This window comes from Suncus etruscus, chromosome 2 (assembly GCF_024139225.1).
Source record: "Suncus etruscus isolate mSunEtr1 chromosome 2, mSunEtr1.pri.cur, whole genome shotgun sequence".
In the NCBI taxonomy this organism is placed as follows: domain Eukaryota; kingdom Metazoa; phylum Chordata; class Mammalia; order Eulipotyphla; family Soricidae; genus Suncus; species Suncus etruscus.
This window is the reverse complement of record NC_064849.1, coordinates 48,791,731-48,810,071: the sequence shown is the minus strand read 5'-3', so window position 1 is coordinate 48,810,071 and position 18,341 is coordinate 48,791,731.

The following is an 18,341-nucleotide window of genomic DNA, read 5'->3' as shown; positions in this document are numbered from 1 at the left end:
AAATCTTGAGGGCCACATTGACCAGTAATTTAGTATAATTGTAGCCTGTCCCTCAATTCTAGTCAATAAGTATTGACTAAAGACATTCAAAATCTATTCTGAAGTGCCTTTAGACTTTTCTCCTACATTTGAAGAAGATATGTGAAAAAACATAGCCACTTTCTTATATCAGTTAATATCTTATCTGACTTCTGGAGTTGAGATTCAGAACTGATGAAGATAATCTTAAATAGCAATGGTCATTAAAGTCAAAGTGAAACAAAATGCTCAGATAATGACAAAGTTAAAAATAATAATGATAATAAAAAAGAAGCTAAATTTTTTTTGTTTATTTTTGGGTCACACCTACTCAGGTTACTCCTGGCTCTGCACACAGGAATCACTTCTGGCAAGCTTGGGTGACCACATCGAATGCCAGGGATTGCACAGGTCAGTCATGTAAAGCAAATGCCCTATACCACTGTGCTATCACTCCGGTCCCCAGAAATGGAATTTTTTGATGATGTAATTGAACTACTACAAATGAAATAAACAAAAATCCAGACAAATTTTATCAATTTTTAAGAGATGATTAAACAGGGTCAGAGCGATAGTATAGCGGTAGGGTTTGTGCCCTGCATGCAGCCAATTCAGGAGGGTCCTGGATTGGTACCAGGCATCCCAGATGGTCCCCCTAGCCACGAGCGATTCTGAGAGCATAGCCAGGAGTAACTCCTGAGTGTCACAGGATGTGGCCCAAAAAGAAAAAAAGAGAGAGGGGGAGATGGTAAAAGAGCCTTACTTTTAATATAGTAATATTTTAATTTTAATATAGTAAGAACATTTTATTAAATAGCCTATTGATAGTAAGTTCCATCTTTCTTTTATCCCAAGAAATGAAAAAACAATTTCTTTAATTATAAGAAAAATTCTCCTTGTTCACCCATTATATAGAGTGTAATGAAAATAAGGAATAAACAGACTTGCAGGGAAACTATTTGTGACTAAAAATGAGAAATTATATCAGATTACTATTAAAAACATGTGTTTTGAATATTGGAAACTTATTCTGACTTCTTAAATTATTTATAACTAAAATTAACATTATATTAGGTTATGTATTGTAATAGAACCTCTAGAAACTAGCTAAAAGTTTAAATTACAAGTTAGTTATAAATGTAGAAAAAACATAAAACTTTAGTTACTGGAACAGTTATGATACTATATAGTTAAAGTTTTATAAATAGAGGTACTTAATTGACATACCAATTTAGTTGCTTCTATCTGTTGTTAGAGAGATTAGATCAAGCAGTTATGAAAAAATAAAATATCTTGTAAACAACTTAAACAGTATCTGTTATAAAGTTTCTCTGTAGAACAGCATTGATTTTAATTTGAGTAATATTTATTGCACTCACATTTGCCTGAAGTTAAGTACCTTAATGAAATGTGTCAAATTAATTGATAACTATAATACTAAAAAAAATTTACTTTTTAAAAGATTTTAGAATTAATATAAATTAATTTGTTTTGTTGAATATAGCTTTGTTGAATATAGCTACTAGCTTCTGTGATGGATATTATTAAATGTGCCACATCTTAAAATTCGTAATAAAGTAGAAACTTCTTGTTTTAATATAAATTTCACCTAAAATTCTAACATTATTTTCTAACATATGGTGGAAACTCAATTATGGAGTTTTATGGGTATATGGATAATTAGCAAGGTAGTTTGATAGAACCTGGAAATTATATGGAATATTTGCAAAACCAGTTGAATACCACCAACCTAATTTTTCAAAAAATGTTTTATGGCTTCTGAACATCTTCATATTATTTACAAGTATATATTTGAGAAGTATATTTGCTTTTACATAATCCTCCTTAGAGTTGATCAAAAATTTTTCTATCCAAATAATACATAAAGAGACTAGATGCAAAACAAAACAACCCAATGTAAAATTTTTATAGAACAGAGAGCCATGACAAAAGGTCTGCTTTTGATAGTTTACTTGGAAATTTTATATTTTCAGCTCAGTATATACTTAATGAGTTCCAAACCTTGCATGATCACAGAACCAAAATTGCTGTGATCACACAGAGCACTTTTTTAGTTTCCATATCAGGATATAATATAACAAAGAAAGGGTAGATCTTCAGAAAAATATGTTGGTCCTCTTTTCAGTGGTCCATGGTCCTCTTTATCAATGCTGACTATTGACATCAGGCAGTAAAAATTATCTTCAGTGATTTTAATGTCTTTATTTGGAATCAATGGTTTCCTTTAATGATAAATAATACCATTCAAATCCCTACATTCTGATAGATTTTTGCAAACAACTAGACTCTAAATAGAGCATGTTTTCTTTGTAGTCAATAGAACCTGTACACAAATATATATGCACATAAATATGTATCTATATAAAAATGGAAATTTTTACCTATCTATGTGAGTTTCTCCTTAATTTTGAACAGATGTCAAAGTAATTATTCTCATACTATAATATGGCTACTCGACATTCCATCTTTAAAATTAAATCATTTAATTAAAACAATGGTTCAGTTAAAAAAGTAGATTATTTTTGAAAAGCAAAAACTAATAGAGGAAAATATAAATTATTTCAAAATGAAGAAACTTTTTCAAGTGTACCAATTATTTAAAATGAATGTTATCAATAAATGCTATTATGTTATTAAAAGTTTCTCATATAAAACTGTCCAGGGAAAGTGCCCAAGTGGTGGCACAAGTGGTAGGGCATTTGCCTTGCACAAGCTAATTTAGGATGAACCAAAGTTCAATCCCCTGGCATCCCATATGGTTCTCCAAGAGCGATTTCTGAACATAGTCAGGACTAATCCCTGCATGTCATCAGGTGTGGCCAAAAAAGCAAAAAAAAAAAAAAGTCAAGGAAAGTAACAAGATATGTCAGGATTAGGGAGTTCTTTTTCATAGATACGTCATTTTCAGAGAACTGAATCACTGTAAAAATTAAAGCAGTACACTAGTTTTGTTTTGTTTTGTTTTGTTTTGTTTTGCTTTTGGGGACACAACCTATGACTCTCAGGGGTTAATCCTGGCTATGTACTCAGAAATTGCTGCTGGCTTGGTGGACCATATGGGAAACTGGAAGATAGAACCAAGGTCCATCCTGGATAGACCCTACCACTATAGCTCTGGTCCCTAAAGCAGTACAATGCTAATCTGTTAAAGTGTCACAACTTACAAAATAACTCAATTGGAAATGAATAACAAACATTTTATAGAAGATGCAATTGGATTAAGCAATAAACAAAATGACTAATTTAAAAATTCATTAATAAAATAATAAATTCATAATATACAATTTTACACTAGAATGATCAAAATGAAGTGCTTCACCACATGTCAGTGAAATAAAATTTATATTTTGATATTGGCAAATAATTGCTATCAACTGTACTATAAAATAATTGGGAAATATCTTCTGAGGCTGAATCCAGTCATCAGTCCATAGAAATAGCAAAGATACATATACAAAATATTAAAACTGATAGTAAATTTCTTAGCAAAAGAGATGAGTGACTCAATTCATATTGACTGAATACATCTATTGACATTTTATAAATAAACTAATATAAATTAAAACTAATATAAATTTATTTCATAAATAAAATAATATAAACTCAATGAACAATTACCTCAACATTTTAAATGCATTTAAAATATTTCTAGTTAATTTCTTTTCTAAATATGTTAATATTTCTATAAAAATAAGAGTTATAAAGACTAAATTATTATAGTCTTAGCAATTTTAATATTTACTATTTTGAAAACAGGTAGGCAGATTTTTTTTTTTTGAAACACATCCGTCAGCCTTGAGGGGTTACTTTTTACTTTTGGCTCTGCACTCAGAAGTCACTCCTAGCAGACTCAGGGACTTATAGGATGCTGGTTATTGAACTGAGTTGACTGTATGCAAGGAACAAGCCCTGTCCTCTGTGTTATCATTCTGACCGAATTGGTGGTGGAAAGCCCTGATTCAATGTCACTATGTACTAGAAATACTACTGTGAATGATTTGTAATCCACTTTGTTCAAAATAAAAATTATTAATAAAAATAAATAAATAAAACCAAAAAAAATCACAAAATGATTGTAATTGACATGTACCAAAATTCTGGGTATAATACTTTAGGCAATTATTAAAAACCATTGGTGAGTTTTCTATTACAAATTATTTAAATGATGATGTATGTTAAATTTTTTGTTTGGGGGTCACACCTGAACAGGTTTAGGGGTTTCTCCAGGCTCTGCACTAAGGGATTACTCCTGGCTCAGAGGAGCAGATGGGATGCCAGGGATCTAACACAGATTGGCTCAAAATTTCAGTTAAAAGTTATTTTCTATTAGAATTTTGGTAAGGACTGGAACATAGGTTAGTTGTAAAGTCCTTGCCTTGCAATAGTCACTAGATTTGATTCCTATTCATGCCCTCTCCATCCACAAAAAATAAGACATTTGATTTAAACAATGTAGCAATAATGAAGTTAAATCATGTAGATTTTACATACTTTTACTTTTTAATTGTATTTTCATTAAACAAAATGAAAATGAACACATTTCCAAATTAGAAATATTATTCGCAAATTATAAAATATGAAATATTATTCAGTGATTTTTTTTAGTAGTTGATACCATTTTTTTTCTCTTTTCCTTAACCTTTTTATCTCCAACAGAATAGCATAATTTGAATCATTCAGCCTCATAAATTGAGGGGGGGGAAGAATGATACCAGGACCAGTCATATGAACATGTAGTATAAATAAAAAATGACCAGACTGGATCACCAAACAGAATAGATACCCAACCTATAACAAGCTGTAAGGTGGAGACCAGTTACACTAGGATTCTGGGGTATAAAGGAGGGATATGTGGGAGACAAGCTGGGAACAGGAGTGGAGGGAGGACAACATTGGTGGTGGGAATGCCCTTCATTGATTGTCAATATGTATCGTAAATAATTCTGTGTAATGAACTTCAGTCACAATAAAAAAAATTAAACAATAAGAAATTTTTGGTTTCATACCTAACAGTCATTATTGTTGATTTATATATTTTAGTATTCCTACATAAATGAAGATTTAAATATTAGATTATAGTATTGTCCTTATATTTTATTATTTGAATGTGAGCTAATTAAATATTCTGGGGATGAATATTGAGTATAATAAAATTATCTTTCTAGGCTAAAACAAATTAGATTATTATAGCTCAGAAGAGAGTTTGAAAAACATTTCTACTGTTGCCTTGTGCTTTTCTATTTTGTTGTTTATGTATTTTTTATCAGTGAAAGTACATTCCTCACCAGAGCTTTGTGAAAAATCATGCCTGCAGCAAAAATATGTGTTGTGTACTTTTTAGTACCACGCAAAATATTCTGACAATAAAATTTGATATTTCTTTCAGTTTTTGAAAGGACTTGATATACAGACAAAAATGTTAGAAAAGTCATGTTAAATCAGGTAAATCCCAAATCTCATCTGAATCAAATTTATTTTCTTTACATGTTAATAAATATTTATTAAATCACTATTTGTATCAAACAGTTGGTATACATTCTAATTTTAATATAATTATTTTTCTATATAATATTTATTAAGTGTCTTACCTGCTTATATTAGTTAATGCAATTTAATGTATGCCATTTATTTTGATGTAGCTCTGTTGATATACTTTAAACCCTATGAACATTAAAAATGTGTCAAGAGTATTATTATTTGACCTACTAGTATGCAGAAAGAACATTTTTTGTTTTGGTTTTTGGGTCATACCCAGTGATGCTCAGGGGTTACTCCTTGGTTTGTGCTTAGAAATCGCTCCTGGCTTGGAGGACCATACATATGGGGACACCAGGGTTCGACCCTTGGTCCATCCTAGGTCAGTCACGTGCAAGGCAAATGCTCTACCACTGTGCCAACGCTTTGGCCCCTGCAAAAAATGTTTTTATGTAATGTCAGTCCAGGAAGAATTTCTTTCCCCAAAAGTTACAAGAGAGATTATAAAAGTAGAAAAGGTCTATGAAGGCCTGTGTTTAGTTGTAACTCGCACATCAGTGCTGCTGTGTTCTACTGGTTAAAACCCAACTAAAAACATGTCCAGTTGATTGAACTGGAAATTCCTAAACTTTTCCCTGGGTTTGTTTTAATATTTGTATTCAGCGTTTGTACATTCATTTCTATGACTTATACAGGGGATAAGTTTCTTTTTTATTGCCCTGTTTGTAGGTTATATTTGAATATTCAAATTTCATCAGACCTGGGCAATTTTTTACTATTGTCTTCTAAGTTATAATCACCTGTTTTAAAAATCACTATGGTAGCAATACCAATTAGAAATATAGTTTTCAGGCCAGAGCAATAGCACAACCATAGGACATTTGCCTCACATGTGGCAGATCTGGGACAGACTCTAGTTTGATTCCCGGCATCCCATATGGTCATCAGAGCTTTCCAGGAACAATTTATGACCCAAAAACCAATAAATAAATAAATAATTTTAAAAATAAATAAAATGTAAAAAATAGAAATATAGTTTCATTCTCAAATTTTCTTCTTTTTCTTTTTTGGGGGTTACTCCTGGATCTACACTCAGAAATCGCTCCTGGCAGGCTTGGGGGACCATGTGGGATGCCGGGATTCGAACCAATGACCTTCTGCATGAAAGGCAACGCCTTACCTCCATGCTATCTCTCTGACCCCTCATTCTCCAATTTTCGAAACTTTATATTTTCATTTTCTAGCTCATTTTACTCAGTCACCACTTAACATTTACCTTCAAGTATGCTCATTATTCTCTAATAAGCTGACTTAAGACTATTTTTTTAATTTCAATTCATTCTTAATATAGATAAATCAAATTAAATTTTAATTTGTTTTATTTCAGTACTTTCACATTTCACTTACGAAAATTTTAAAGTATTTTTCTGGCAATTTTAGTCTGTTTCTTGCTTTAAAATCATTTCTTTTTTAAGTATTGCACCTTTTTTCAGAAAGTAAAAATTGTTTTAATGACAGCATTCTTAAAATTATATGTCTGTAAACATTATCTCAATAGTTCAACAATAACACTTATTATAGGGAAATAAGTATTACACTTTTAAAATATATTTCATCATCTTACACTCTATCTAATTGCAACAGTTATTACTATAGTAACTATTTAGTCTTGCTAATAACTACCACTCATGGTAGTACAGTTGTGTTTACTAATTTTTCTTGTTGCATGCTTTCTTTTATATCTCTATTAATAATTATTTAGTACTAAAAGTATTGTGAAGATATACTAAACTTAAAAATCTGTGTAAAAAATATTTTAACATCTAATTTTGGAAGTTCCCAGGGAAATACTTTATATTACTCATGATAAAGAATAACAATAATTGTTAGTCACTGGATATTTTTTCTTTTACATACATAGCTGTGTATAAAAATATGTGAATTTAACAAATAATAACTCAATGATAATAATAATAATATTTTAAACAGGAATCCCATGAATTTTTTTCACACCCAGTGATGCTCAGGGGTTATGGCTATGGACCATATGGGACCATATGGGATGCCGGGGGATTGAACCGTGGTCTGTCCTAGGTTAGCGTGTTTAAGGCAGATGCCCTACCACTTGAACCATCTCTCCAGCCCCCCACAAACGTTTTAATTTTACTTTAAAATGATAAAAAATAAATGGTCTTTATTTCTGGGGCCGGAACAGTGGTGCAGTTCAGTAAAGGCATCTGCCTTGCCGATGCTAGCCTAGGACTGACCATGGTTCGATCCCCTGGTGTCCCTTATGATAACCCTAGCCAGGAGCTATTTTTGAGCTCATAGCCAGGAGTAATCCCCGAGTGTCACCGGGTGTGGCCCCCTCAAAAATAAATAGTCTTTGCTTCAAAATCTATTTGTCAAAATTGCTTCAGACAGAAATTTCCCGTGGTAAGTTAAAAAGGAGACAGAAAGTACTAATGAGCCAAAGCAAAATTTAAAATAAAAACCTTGTGGGATTTCTTTCATTTAATTTATAAACTAAATATTCTCCACGAGGTAATTCCAGCAGAATTATAAGGCAGAACAAATGAGATGCTTTCTGGAGACCCAGAGGTTATTCACTTAGATTTTAAGCAGAGTAAGAATTTAATTTTTTTTGTTTCTTTTTTTTTTCTTCTTTGGGTCACACCCGGCAGCACTCAGGGGTTACTCCTGGCTCAGAAATTGCTCCTGGCAGGCTCAGGGGACCATATGGGATGCCGGGATTCAAACCAAGGACCTTCTGCATGAAAGGCAAATGTCTTACTTCCATGCTCTCTCTCCAGCCCCAGAATTTAAATTTTCATATTGCACATATATCTCAGACTTTTAGTTCAATAACACTTCAGTGTCTCAAAGAGAATATATTCAAACTCATATATTCTACATAAGTTAACCCTGTAATTTTAGTATTTTTCTTTTTTAAAATAACAAATTTGACATAGCTTATGTAATTTTCCATAATTAATGAATAGGTTTTTTCCTTTGAATATTATTAAAATAGGTGCATGATGATCAAGATGCTAGTCATAATGGGAGGGATAGTAGAATGGAGTATAACAAAATGTCTATATTGGAATTCTACATAAAAGAGATTATTTAAGATATTATCCACCGCACCTGCATGTATCTTATTAAAAATGGGAATTGATAGGGTGATTTTTTATTTAATAGACATGATAATGAAAACATAAACTATGATTTATCTGGAAAACTAAAATGTACTGTAATATTAACAGGAAACACCACATTGCACACAGGAACATATTTTGAAATTATAGAATTTGTAGAATAAAATTTATTTATTCATTTTTTGGGTTTTGGCCACTCCCCGTGACACTCAAGTGTTACACCTGGCTATGCACTCAAAAATTGCTCCTGGCTTGGGGGACCATATGAGATGCCGGAATTCGAATCACCTTCAGTTCTGGATTAGCTGCATGCAAGGCAAATGCCCTTCCACTATGCTATCACTCCAGCCCCCAAATTTATCTTTTTTAGAATTATTTTAGATGCTTTTATTTCAGAAAGATCTGTGGGATAAGATGTTTGAATCAATGTTTGTTGTGTTCTAAGTTTATATATTTTAGATCAGATGATGAAAAATTGAAATTTTACTATTTTTTCTAGTTTACACCGGATGATCTCGAAGGCACTTATGATTCATATCGTGCTGATGCTATAGCACATTCATAATAAAATTACTTTTCAGAGAATAACACTTTAATAAGCATATTGTATATACACATAATATAGGATATATAATATAAAATTACATGAAAGATGATGATAATAGGATTCTGGTTGGGAGAAAGTTGCTGAGAATAAGTTGCTAGTAAGAATGGTGTTTCACTAAAGAAAAGTGAAAGATTGGAGAAGGGATGCAGGATTTAATGGAGTAAAACAAAACTCTCACCAAATAAATGCAGTACTAAGAACAGGAAAGGGCATCTATAGGGTTTAACATTATTCCTAATATTATGTATCTGAGTAAGAGCATTCTGGAAAGGGAAGGACATTCGCTTTGGCTGCTCATATACTGAGAGAGAGGTAAGACAGAGAGAGAGAAATAGAGAGAAGTGCTTGACTTTAGAAGGTTTCTACTGGCACTGTTCATAGATTGCTTCTAGAGGTCTTGAAGGACCATGTGGGTTCCTGGGCAATAAACCTAGGTCAGAAAACTGCAAGCCTTACCCAATCTACTTTTTCTCCAGCTTCTCCTATTATCTTAATAACTATTTTATCTTAGGAAATATCACACGTGTCCATAGCAGCATCTATATTGCTTCTATTCTCCAATAGTCTTTTGTTCTACATATGCTCCATATAGCAAGAATTACATTTTTCTTCTACATACTCTTGATAATTTATTATTTTGGATCATGGGTAATCTATGTCCTATAGATGAATTGTTATGCTTTTTATTTGTTTGTTTGTTTGTTTGCTTTTTGAGCCACACCCGGTGACACTCAGGGGTTGCTCCTGTCTATGCACTCAGAAATTGCTCCTGACTTGGAGGACCATATGGAAAGCCGGGGGATCGAACCCTGGTCCGAGCTAGGCTAGCACAGGCAAGGCAGAAGCCTTACCGCTTGCTCTACTGCTCCAGCCCCTTGTTATGTATTCTTTATATCTTTTTTCTTTTGTTCTTATATAAAGTGATGTTTTCCCCTATCTTAAACTGTATCCTCTCTTCTCAATGCCGGGGATACTATATCTTGGTCTCTTAGTTAGAATTTGGCATTTGAATGTTCTGAATGAACAAAGAGAATTTAAAAGAAGAGATAAGTACAATTATATACTGAAATTTACCTTCTAAAAATCGAAATTCTTTTTTTTTTGTCTCTATGCTCCTCACTATAAAGTAGACGCTAGGTTGAAGAGCCAAAAATATCATTGATGAAGGGTCATCCTTCTGGAAAATGTAAAACTGAAGAGATACAGGTCTTTAAAAAACTTTGTAGATTAATTACCCTACTGTTTTTGGTCTATATAATTCAAGTAGTCCATGCACATAAATGATCCTTTCTATGGTAGTTATGCTATAACTATTGTATCTGAGAGTTCACTGGAGATGTTTTCTCATGGTTCTTTTGTGGGAATACACAAGTTTATTCTACTTACTGATTTTAATTAATGTGCGAAGATTTCTCCATTCTTTAATCAAAGAAATGTTTTCTAGAGTTGATCTTAAAAATGGACTAGTACAGAACTGATAAGATAGTTTATTGGAGTGGAACACATGCTTCATATGTGAGAAGCCCAGGTTTAATTCCCAAAGCCTCCTGGCCCAATGCAAATCCAGTAGTGACACAAATCAAATGTAGTCCCTGAGCTCTGTGGGTATGGCCAGTGACAAAGCAAATATTAAGTCAAATATTTTATTTTATTATTATTTTATTTTGACTAGGAAATTAATTCTTCTCTTTGGAGCTTTTATTATTGTTTTTAGTAACATTGATAGAAAATATTATTTATTTAACTTCTCAAGTGACTAACAATGACTTTTATATCACTCATAAATTATATAACACAATACCAACATTTTCTGCAATTCTCCTTTCATTCAAATATGTTTTATGCAAAAGGTCCTTTTAATGTGAATACAATGAAGATATAATATTATTAATCTTCACTCAAATTTTTTTAAATTACTGTGAATTCTATCTTTTCTGTAGGCATGTTAACTAAGATCTGTGATATATAGATTTCTTTTTTGTTTTTTGGGCCACACCCAGCGGTGCTCAGGGGTTACTCCTGGCTGTCTGCTTATTAATAGCTCCTGGCAGGCATGGGGACCATATGGGACACCGGGATTTGAACCAACCACCTTAGGTCCTGGATCGGCTGCTTGCAAGGCAAACACCGCTGTGCTATCTCTCCAGGCCTGATATGTAGATGTTTTGATGATAAATATTCTCTAGAACATTTGAGTATATCTGCATCACCATTTGAACTGTATGCATAGTAATCACTTCTATTTGTATTCACACTGTATGTGCCAGCTAAGGGACTATATGAAGCAGCAGTTCAGGTACGATTTTTGAGTTAGACAATTTTTGTTTAATTCTTGAATTGTCATATAGTAATTGTATGATATTGGGAAAATTGCTTGTCTCTAGTATATTCTAATTTATTAAATGGGAAAACGAACAGTAAACATGTTTCCAGGTTGTTGTGAAAATAAAATGTATTGATTTCTTATAGTATTATGTGGAGTATTTACTAAGAAAAATTGGCAAGGAGTTGGCTATTTGTAATCATGGTTTAACTGTTGGATAAACTGATAAAATTTGATTTCAAAAAGCAGTTATTATAACTACAGAAATTTAGCCTAATGCCTTGGAACTTTTCCAAGCATATTACTCACATACACATCAAATTAAGTATGTCTAGGGAATGGTAACAGCTGGGGGGAGAAATTTGCCATATATTTCATAAGAATTTCTGCAAGTACTTTTCTTTGCAACTAACCTTAATGAACTCAAGGAGAAAGTAGAATCTTTTGTAACATAAAAATTCAGAATCACACTCTAGGTAAAAAGGCACTAATATGTCATAAATGACAATAAAATATTTAAGCGGGTATATTTCTATTCAAAATTTTTCTCTAAAAGCTAAACATAGTTAAGGAATTTTCCTGACATACAGGCAACCCTGGTTTCATCTATGCCACTCCATAAGATTCCATGAGAACTTCCAGGATTTATCCTTGAGCAAAGAACCAGGAGTGAAGTCTGAGAAATACATGGCATGACCACAAAAGTAAAATGTAAAAATAAAAACTTTAATAAGTATTCTTTAGATCATGAGTATTTTTGTGCTGTTGTTCAAAGCACCATATTCTTAATCAAGGAAAATTTTGCATGTTTTCCAAAGCATGGAAAGATGGGTTCTTGTCAACATTTTATTTTAAAGATTAAATTTGAAGGACACAGAGTTTTGAAGATACTGCTTTTTTTTTTTGTTTGTTTGTTTTGGTTTTTGGGCCACACCCGGTGGCGCTCAGAGGTTACTCCTGGCTATCTGCCCAGAAATAGCTCCTGGCAGGCACAGGGGGAATATATGGGACACGAATTCGAACCAACCACCTTAGGTCCTGGATCGACTGCTCGCAAGGCAAATGCCGCTATGTTATCTATCCATTTCCTGGAGATACTACTTTTTAATGTTAAAAGTCACATACAAACTGAATGTATTCAGTTATATAAATAACTGGGGGTTATCCCAGTTCTGTGCAGTCAGTTATATTAAGTAACTGAGGGCTACCCCCAGTTCTGTGTAGGGGTATCTCTTGGTGATTCTAGGGGAGAATTCAATGAGACCTACTACAAAACAGGCAATAGTACTGAATAATTTCTAAGCCTTATAAATGCTATATTTAATAATTGTTTTATTTAATCACTCTAGTTACAAATTGTTCATGATTGAGTTTAAGTAATACAATGTACACTACCCTTCTGCCTGTCTATATTTGATTCATTTTGCTTGTGATTTTCCAATTGCTTAAGCTGTATCATTAAGCTATTTATGTAGGTCTTTGTCCTTCCTGATGATTGCTTATAAATATATCACTTTTCTATTAATACTGCTTTTGCTCTGTCCCACAAATTTTGATAATTTGTTTCTTCATTTTCATTTGTTTCCAGGAATCTTTTGATATCCTTCTGTATTTAGTTTTCTACCAACTTGTGATATGTTTAATATCCATGTATTAAAGTTTATTTCTCCATATCTGATAGTAATTTACTTCTACTTTCAGTGCTTTATGATCTAAGAAAATAGTGGATACATTTTCTATCCTCTTGATTTTACATAAGTTTGTTTTATTTCCAGCATGTGGTCTTTCTTGCAGAATGTCATGTGCATTAGAACAAGATGTGTATTCAACTTTTTGGTAAATATATTTACTAATCTACTTTACTATTTCTTTCTTCAAAGACATTCTATCCTTGTTAAGTTTTAGCTGTAATTATTAAGGATACTTCTTGGTATATAACTGTACTTTATTTTATCTTGTTCCTTTCAGTTTTCTATATCTATCTGTAGTTTTCATCATTGTGACACTATGATTTGCCTTGTGGTGCTATCTTTGGACCTATTTTAGCTGGTTCTTTTCATTCATCCAAGATGTGGCTGCATGCTCTCTTTATCTCTGGGACCTTCTCAGCAATGATGTCCTTAACTGTTGATTCTTAAAAGTTTTCGTCCTGGGTCTCTGAGGACCCAACTCCATTGTTGTAAATATTTTAAATATTTAATAATCCATTGATTTAAATATTTTTATTTAATTTATCCCAGATTTTTTATTTTTATTTGTTTGCTTATTTTGAGGATTTTTTTTCATATTCTGTTCATTTATTTTAAGTCTCTTTTCTAACCTCTTATGTTGTATGAAGTCTTCCAATTCATTGTTTCTGTTATCCACAGTTATTATTCTGCTGATGACTCATTCTGATCCATTTTTTTAATTTTCCCTATGAAAAATTTTAGTGAAATGGTATCTAAATGATACCATATAAAATGAAACTTTTTAGTTCTCTTACTTTATTTTGACATTTTTCATTTCTACTCATATCCTCTTCAGTCTTATTGGCTGTTAGTTTAATTCACTCCATGTTTTTATTTGTTTATTTTTTAGTTCCTTGAACATCTTCAACATTTCCTCTGAAAGACCTTATCGGAGAGGCTATATATCTTTTGTAAGTAAGGAATCATCAAGAATACAATCTTTATTCACTAAGCATGGTAAGGTTCTCAGTTTTTTCCCATTGTGACCTTGGCAGTGTGGTAGAGTTTTTATTTTTATTTTTTGATATTTTTTGTTTGTTTGTTTTCCACATTGGACAGTGATTTGGTTCTGCACACACTCCTGTTTGTGCATTCAGTTACTCCTAGAAGTCTCAGATGACCATATGGGATGTCTAGGATCAAACTTGGGAAAACCAGGTGCAAGACAAACACCTTACCCACTAGTGTTTCTTATGTGTTGTTCTGGGGCTCATTGACTAGAAGAAATGTGTGTACACAATGGCTAGCAGTTGTGCTTTTCTAGAATTAAGTAGTCTGGTCAGTTCTGTGTCACAGTCCAAGCTCCCTTTCACCCACATATAAGTTCACCTTAACTTGCTTGTCATGTTTTTACACACACACACACACACACACACACACACACAAAGCATATATATGCTATTTTATAAATGCTATGTTATAATACCATTTTAGAAGACATCATATTGTTTTAATTTTAAATAAAAGTTTTCATCATGTGTTACTATTATTTGAAGATTTGAAAGATGATAGATAAAATTACTTTATAGTTAAAAAGATGTTATGAAAACATATGTGTGGTGGTGCTGGTTCTTCCTCTCTGTCATGTCAGTTGTATAGAGTTAAAGTCATATGAGGAAAGAAACATAGCTATAGTAAGATTAGAAAAATGACCACAAAGAAACATACTGATAAAGAATGTAAGGAGAATGAAACTGAGATAAACACTAGAATATGTCAAAGATAATCATCTCAAATATACTGTCAGGGCAGAGCAGTCATAAAGTGGGGAGGGTGTTTGCTTTGCATGCTGAAAACCTGGGATTGCAGAACTCCATATAGTAGCTTGAGCCCACCAGGAATTTGTGAGGCTGAATGCAGAGCCAGATGTAAGCCTAGAGTGTAGCCAGATGTGGAAATAACAAAAACAAAACAAAACAAAAAACAAAACCTACCACCCACCACAACACAACAAAACATCTTGCTCTTCTGCAACATCTTTGTCTTACCACCTTGCATCCCTTAAACTAGTGCAGAATGTTCAACTATTTATGAAGCTATAAAAAGGAAGAATTTTAGCTTCTTTCACCTTTCCAGGATGTTATACTAAGGAGGCAACATATCACAGCTTCTTTCCCTTTTTTAAAAAAATTCCTGCTCAATTTGGCTTTCTTCTGAGTTCTCTGCTTTTAGTCCTCACTGACTGAGGATACAGCAATGAACATTAAATCCTGACTGACTGACCTGTGCATGCTAAAGCACTAGGACCTCCAAGTCTGATGTTTAGAATTTTTAAATGACAAGAAGTATTTTTATGCTTCTTTTTGTGGTTTTATCAATTTTATTAATTACTTAAAACAATCAATTTTCTTGTGAAATATGTGGAGATTTACTATTTTGTATTCTTTAGAATAGTCCTTGACAAAGAAGAGCAATCTTAAAGGTCTACTGATAATTGCAATAATAACAGTTGAATGAAATCTTTATCATGAATTTAAACACAAAATATACTTGTGTTATTTTCTGATCATTGTAATAAACCCCATATCTGCATTGATGACTGGTTTGTGTCAATATACTCTGATGAACTTCTTCAGGCTACTAAGCTCACAAAATTAATTTTAAAAATTTTAACTAGACATATTCATGGTGATTCAGGAAGGAATAATTGGTAGAAAAATGAATAATGAGTTCAAGACCTTTATTATTCTTCAGCATCAGTTATTTGCTCAAAGAAAATATTTTTTGTGATAATTGTAAAAGTCCAATAGAGGTGTTATTTTTTAAAGAGAATCTTCAAGTAACATTCTGTCCAAGTGAGAATACTTATAATTAACTGTAATCCATCCTTTTTTGTCCGAATAATCAAATAGCCTTTTATTTTTCTTCATATTTGAGTTCCTTTATTTCTATTACCTTTGGTTCTTCTTTATTCAAACATATCTCATGCTAGTAATTTATTTCATTATTTTAAGTTCTTATTTAAGTCTTTTGCCCATTTTAAATCAGTTTTTGTGCACAATGACTAAAAGAATAGAGTTTTTTCTCCTATATTTTTGAGTCATTTTAATATACTAGTTGATAAAAAGATATTTCTTTCTCCAAAGAATTACTTTAATGCCTGTCAAAAAGCACTTGATTATAATTATGTAGAAGTATTTCGGGAATATCTTTTGTTCCATTACTGCATTTGTCTATCTTGTGCTCATAGCATAAACTTGATTACTATATCTGTGGAGTAAATCTTGAAGTCAGGTAGTATAATCCTCAAATATTTTTTGCCTATTTCATGTTATTTGAATGTTTGATATAGGTCCTTTGTAATTACCTAGACATTTTATTTTCAGTATTACTATGTCCGGATAATAAGACAATTAAAGTATTGATTGAAATTGTATTATGTCTGAATAATTGAAGAGAATTTATATCTTTAAATATGCTTATTTGTACCTTCTCTAATTCTTTATGAGTTTTTTTAGATTAGATTAGATTGCTCAGCTTTCATTAAATAATACTTTGAACAATATTGATTTTTAAATTAATTATTTAACTTATTTTTCAATTATCTTGCATCATTTTAAAATTATAATTTGTATTTATTTGATATTAAATACCAAAATATTGTAAAATCAACCTATGATATCAAGTGCAATGAATCATTCCTAAGGAGTTTGATGTAAACAATTTTGTTACCTGTGAAAAATATTCTCTTCCTCCATCCATTCTACCCTTTCTGCTTGCTTGCTTCCTTCCTTCCAAAGAAAGTATTAAATAAAAAGGGCCAAGTGTACAAAGACCTTTGTTTGCTCAAATCTCAGTTGTGGTAAAACACATCTATTTTTTGTCAAAACTTAATTGTTGAGTTTTCCACCTATATATTTTAAATTGAGATAATTTTCTATTTCTAGATTTTAATTGGATGTTAATATCAAATATTAGACTTTTTTATTTTTTAATATCTTTACTTAAGCAGCATGATTACAAGCATGTTTGTAGTTGGGTTTCAATCATAAAAAAAAACACTACCTTCACCAGAGCAACCTTACCACCATCAATGCCTCGCCCCTCCTTCACTCCCTGACTCTATTCAAGACAGACAATCTATTTCTCTCACTCGCTACCAATACCATGATTGTTGTTAGTGCAGTTTTTTCTCTAAATGCACTCACCACTCTTTGTGGTAAGTAAGCTTCATAGCATTGACAGTTTCTTCCAGCCCTCATCTCTTTTTCTCTGGATATTATTACAATAATGTCTTTAATTTTTCTTAAATACCACAGATGAGTGAGACTATTCTGTGCCTGTCTCTCTCCCTCTGGCTTATTTCACTCAGCATGATAGTTTCCATATCTATCTATGTATAGGAAAATTAAGTAGCAGTTTGGGCTATAACTTGTGGTCTTCAGGGATTAATTCTTGGCTCTGTGCTCAGGGATAACACTTGAAAGGATCAAGAAACCACATAAGATGTTGGAGTAGAGTCAAACATGGATGGGCTGTGTATAAGTAAACTGCCTTATCCATTGTAATATTTCTTCAGCCTCATGATTGTTAGTTTTATTGTATGCCATTTTGAAGGGTCCTCCATTAAGTTGACATAAAACATAAAATAATAAAACTTTATTATTTTTATTATTTATTTATTTATTGCATCATAGACAGCAGTGCTTAGGAGCTACTCTGGCTCACTACTTGGAAATTATCTCAATAAATTCAGGGGCCATGTTGCTCTAGGGATTAAATATGGGCTTTCTGCTTGCAAAACATGCATTCTAGCTCCCTGAGCTTTTACAAATTTCTCTTATGATATTTTATTTGTTGATCTATAAGCATTGATTTGACTATTTTCTCTTGTGCCAGGGAATAAGCACAGATCATCATACATGTAACTGTATATATGCAAAACAAACACCTTAGCACTAAACTATATTCTTTATCCCATTAAATTAATTAATTTTGGAGTTTCTGAGATAAAATGTATGTAGATATAATATATTTTATAATTATACACCTGTTGAATTGTGTTATGA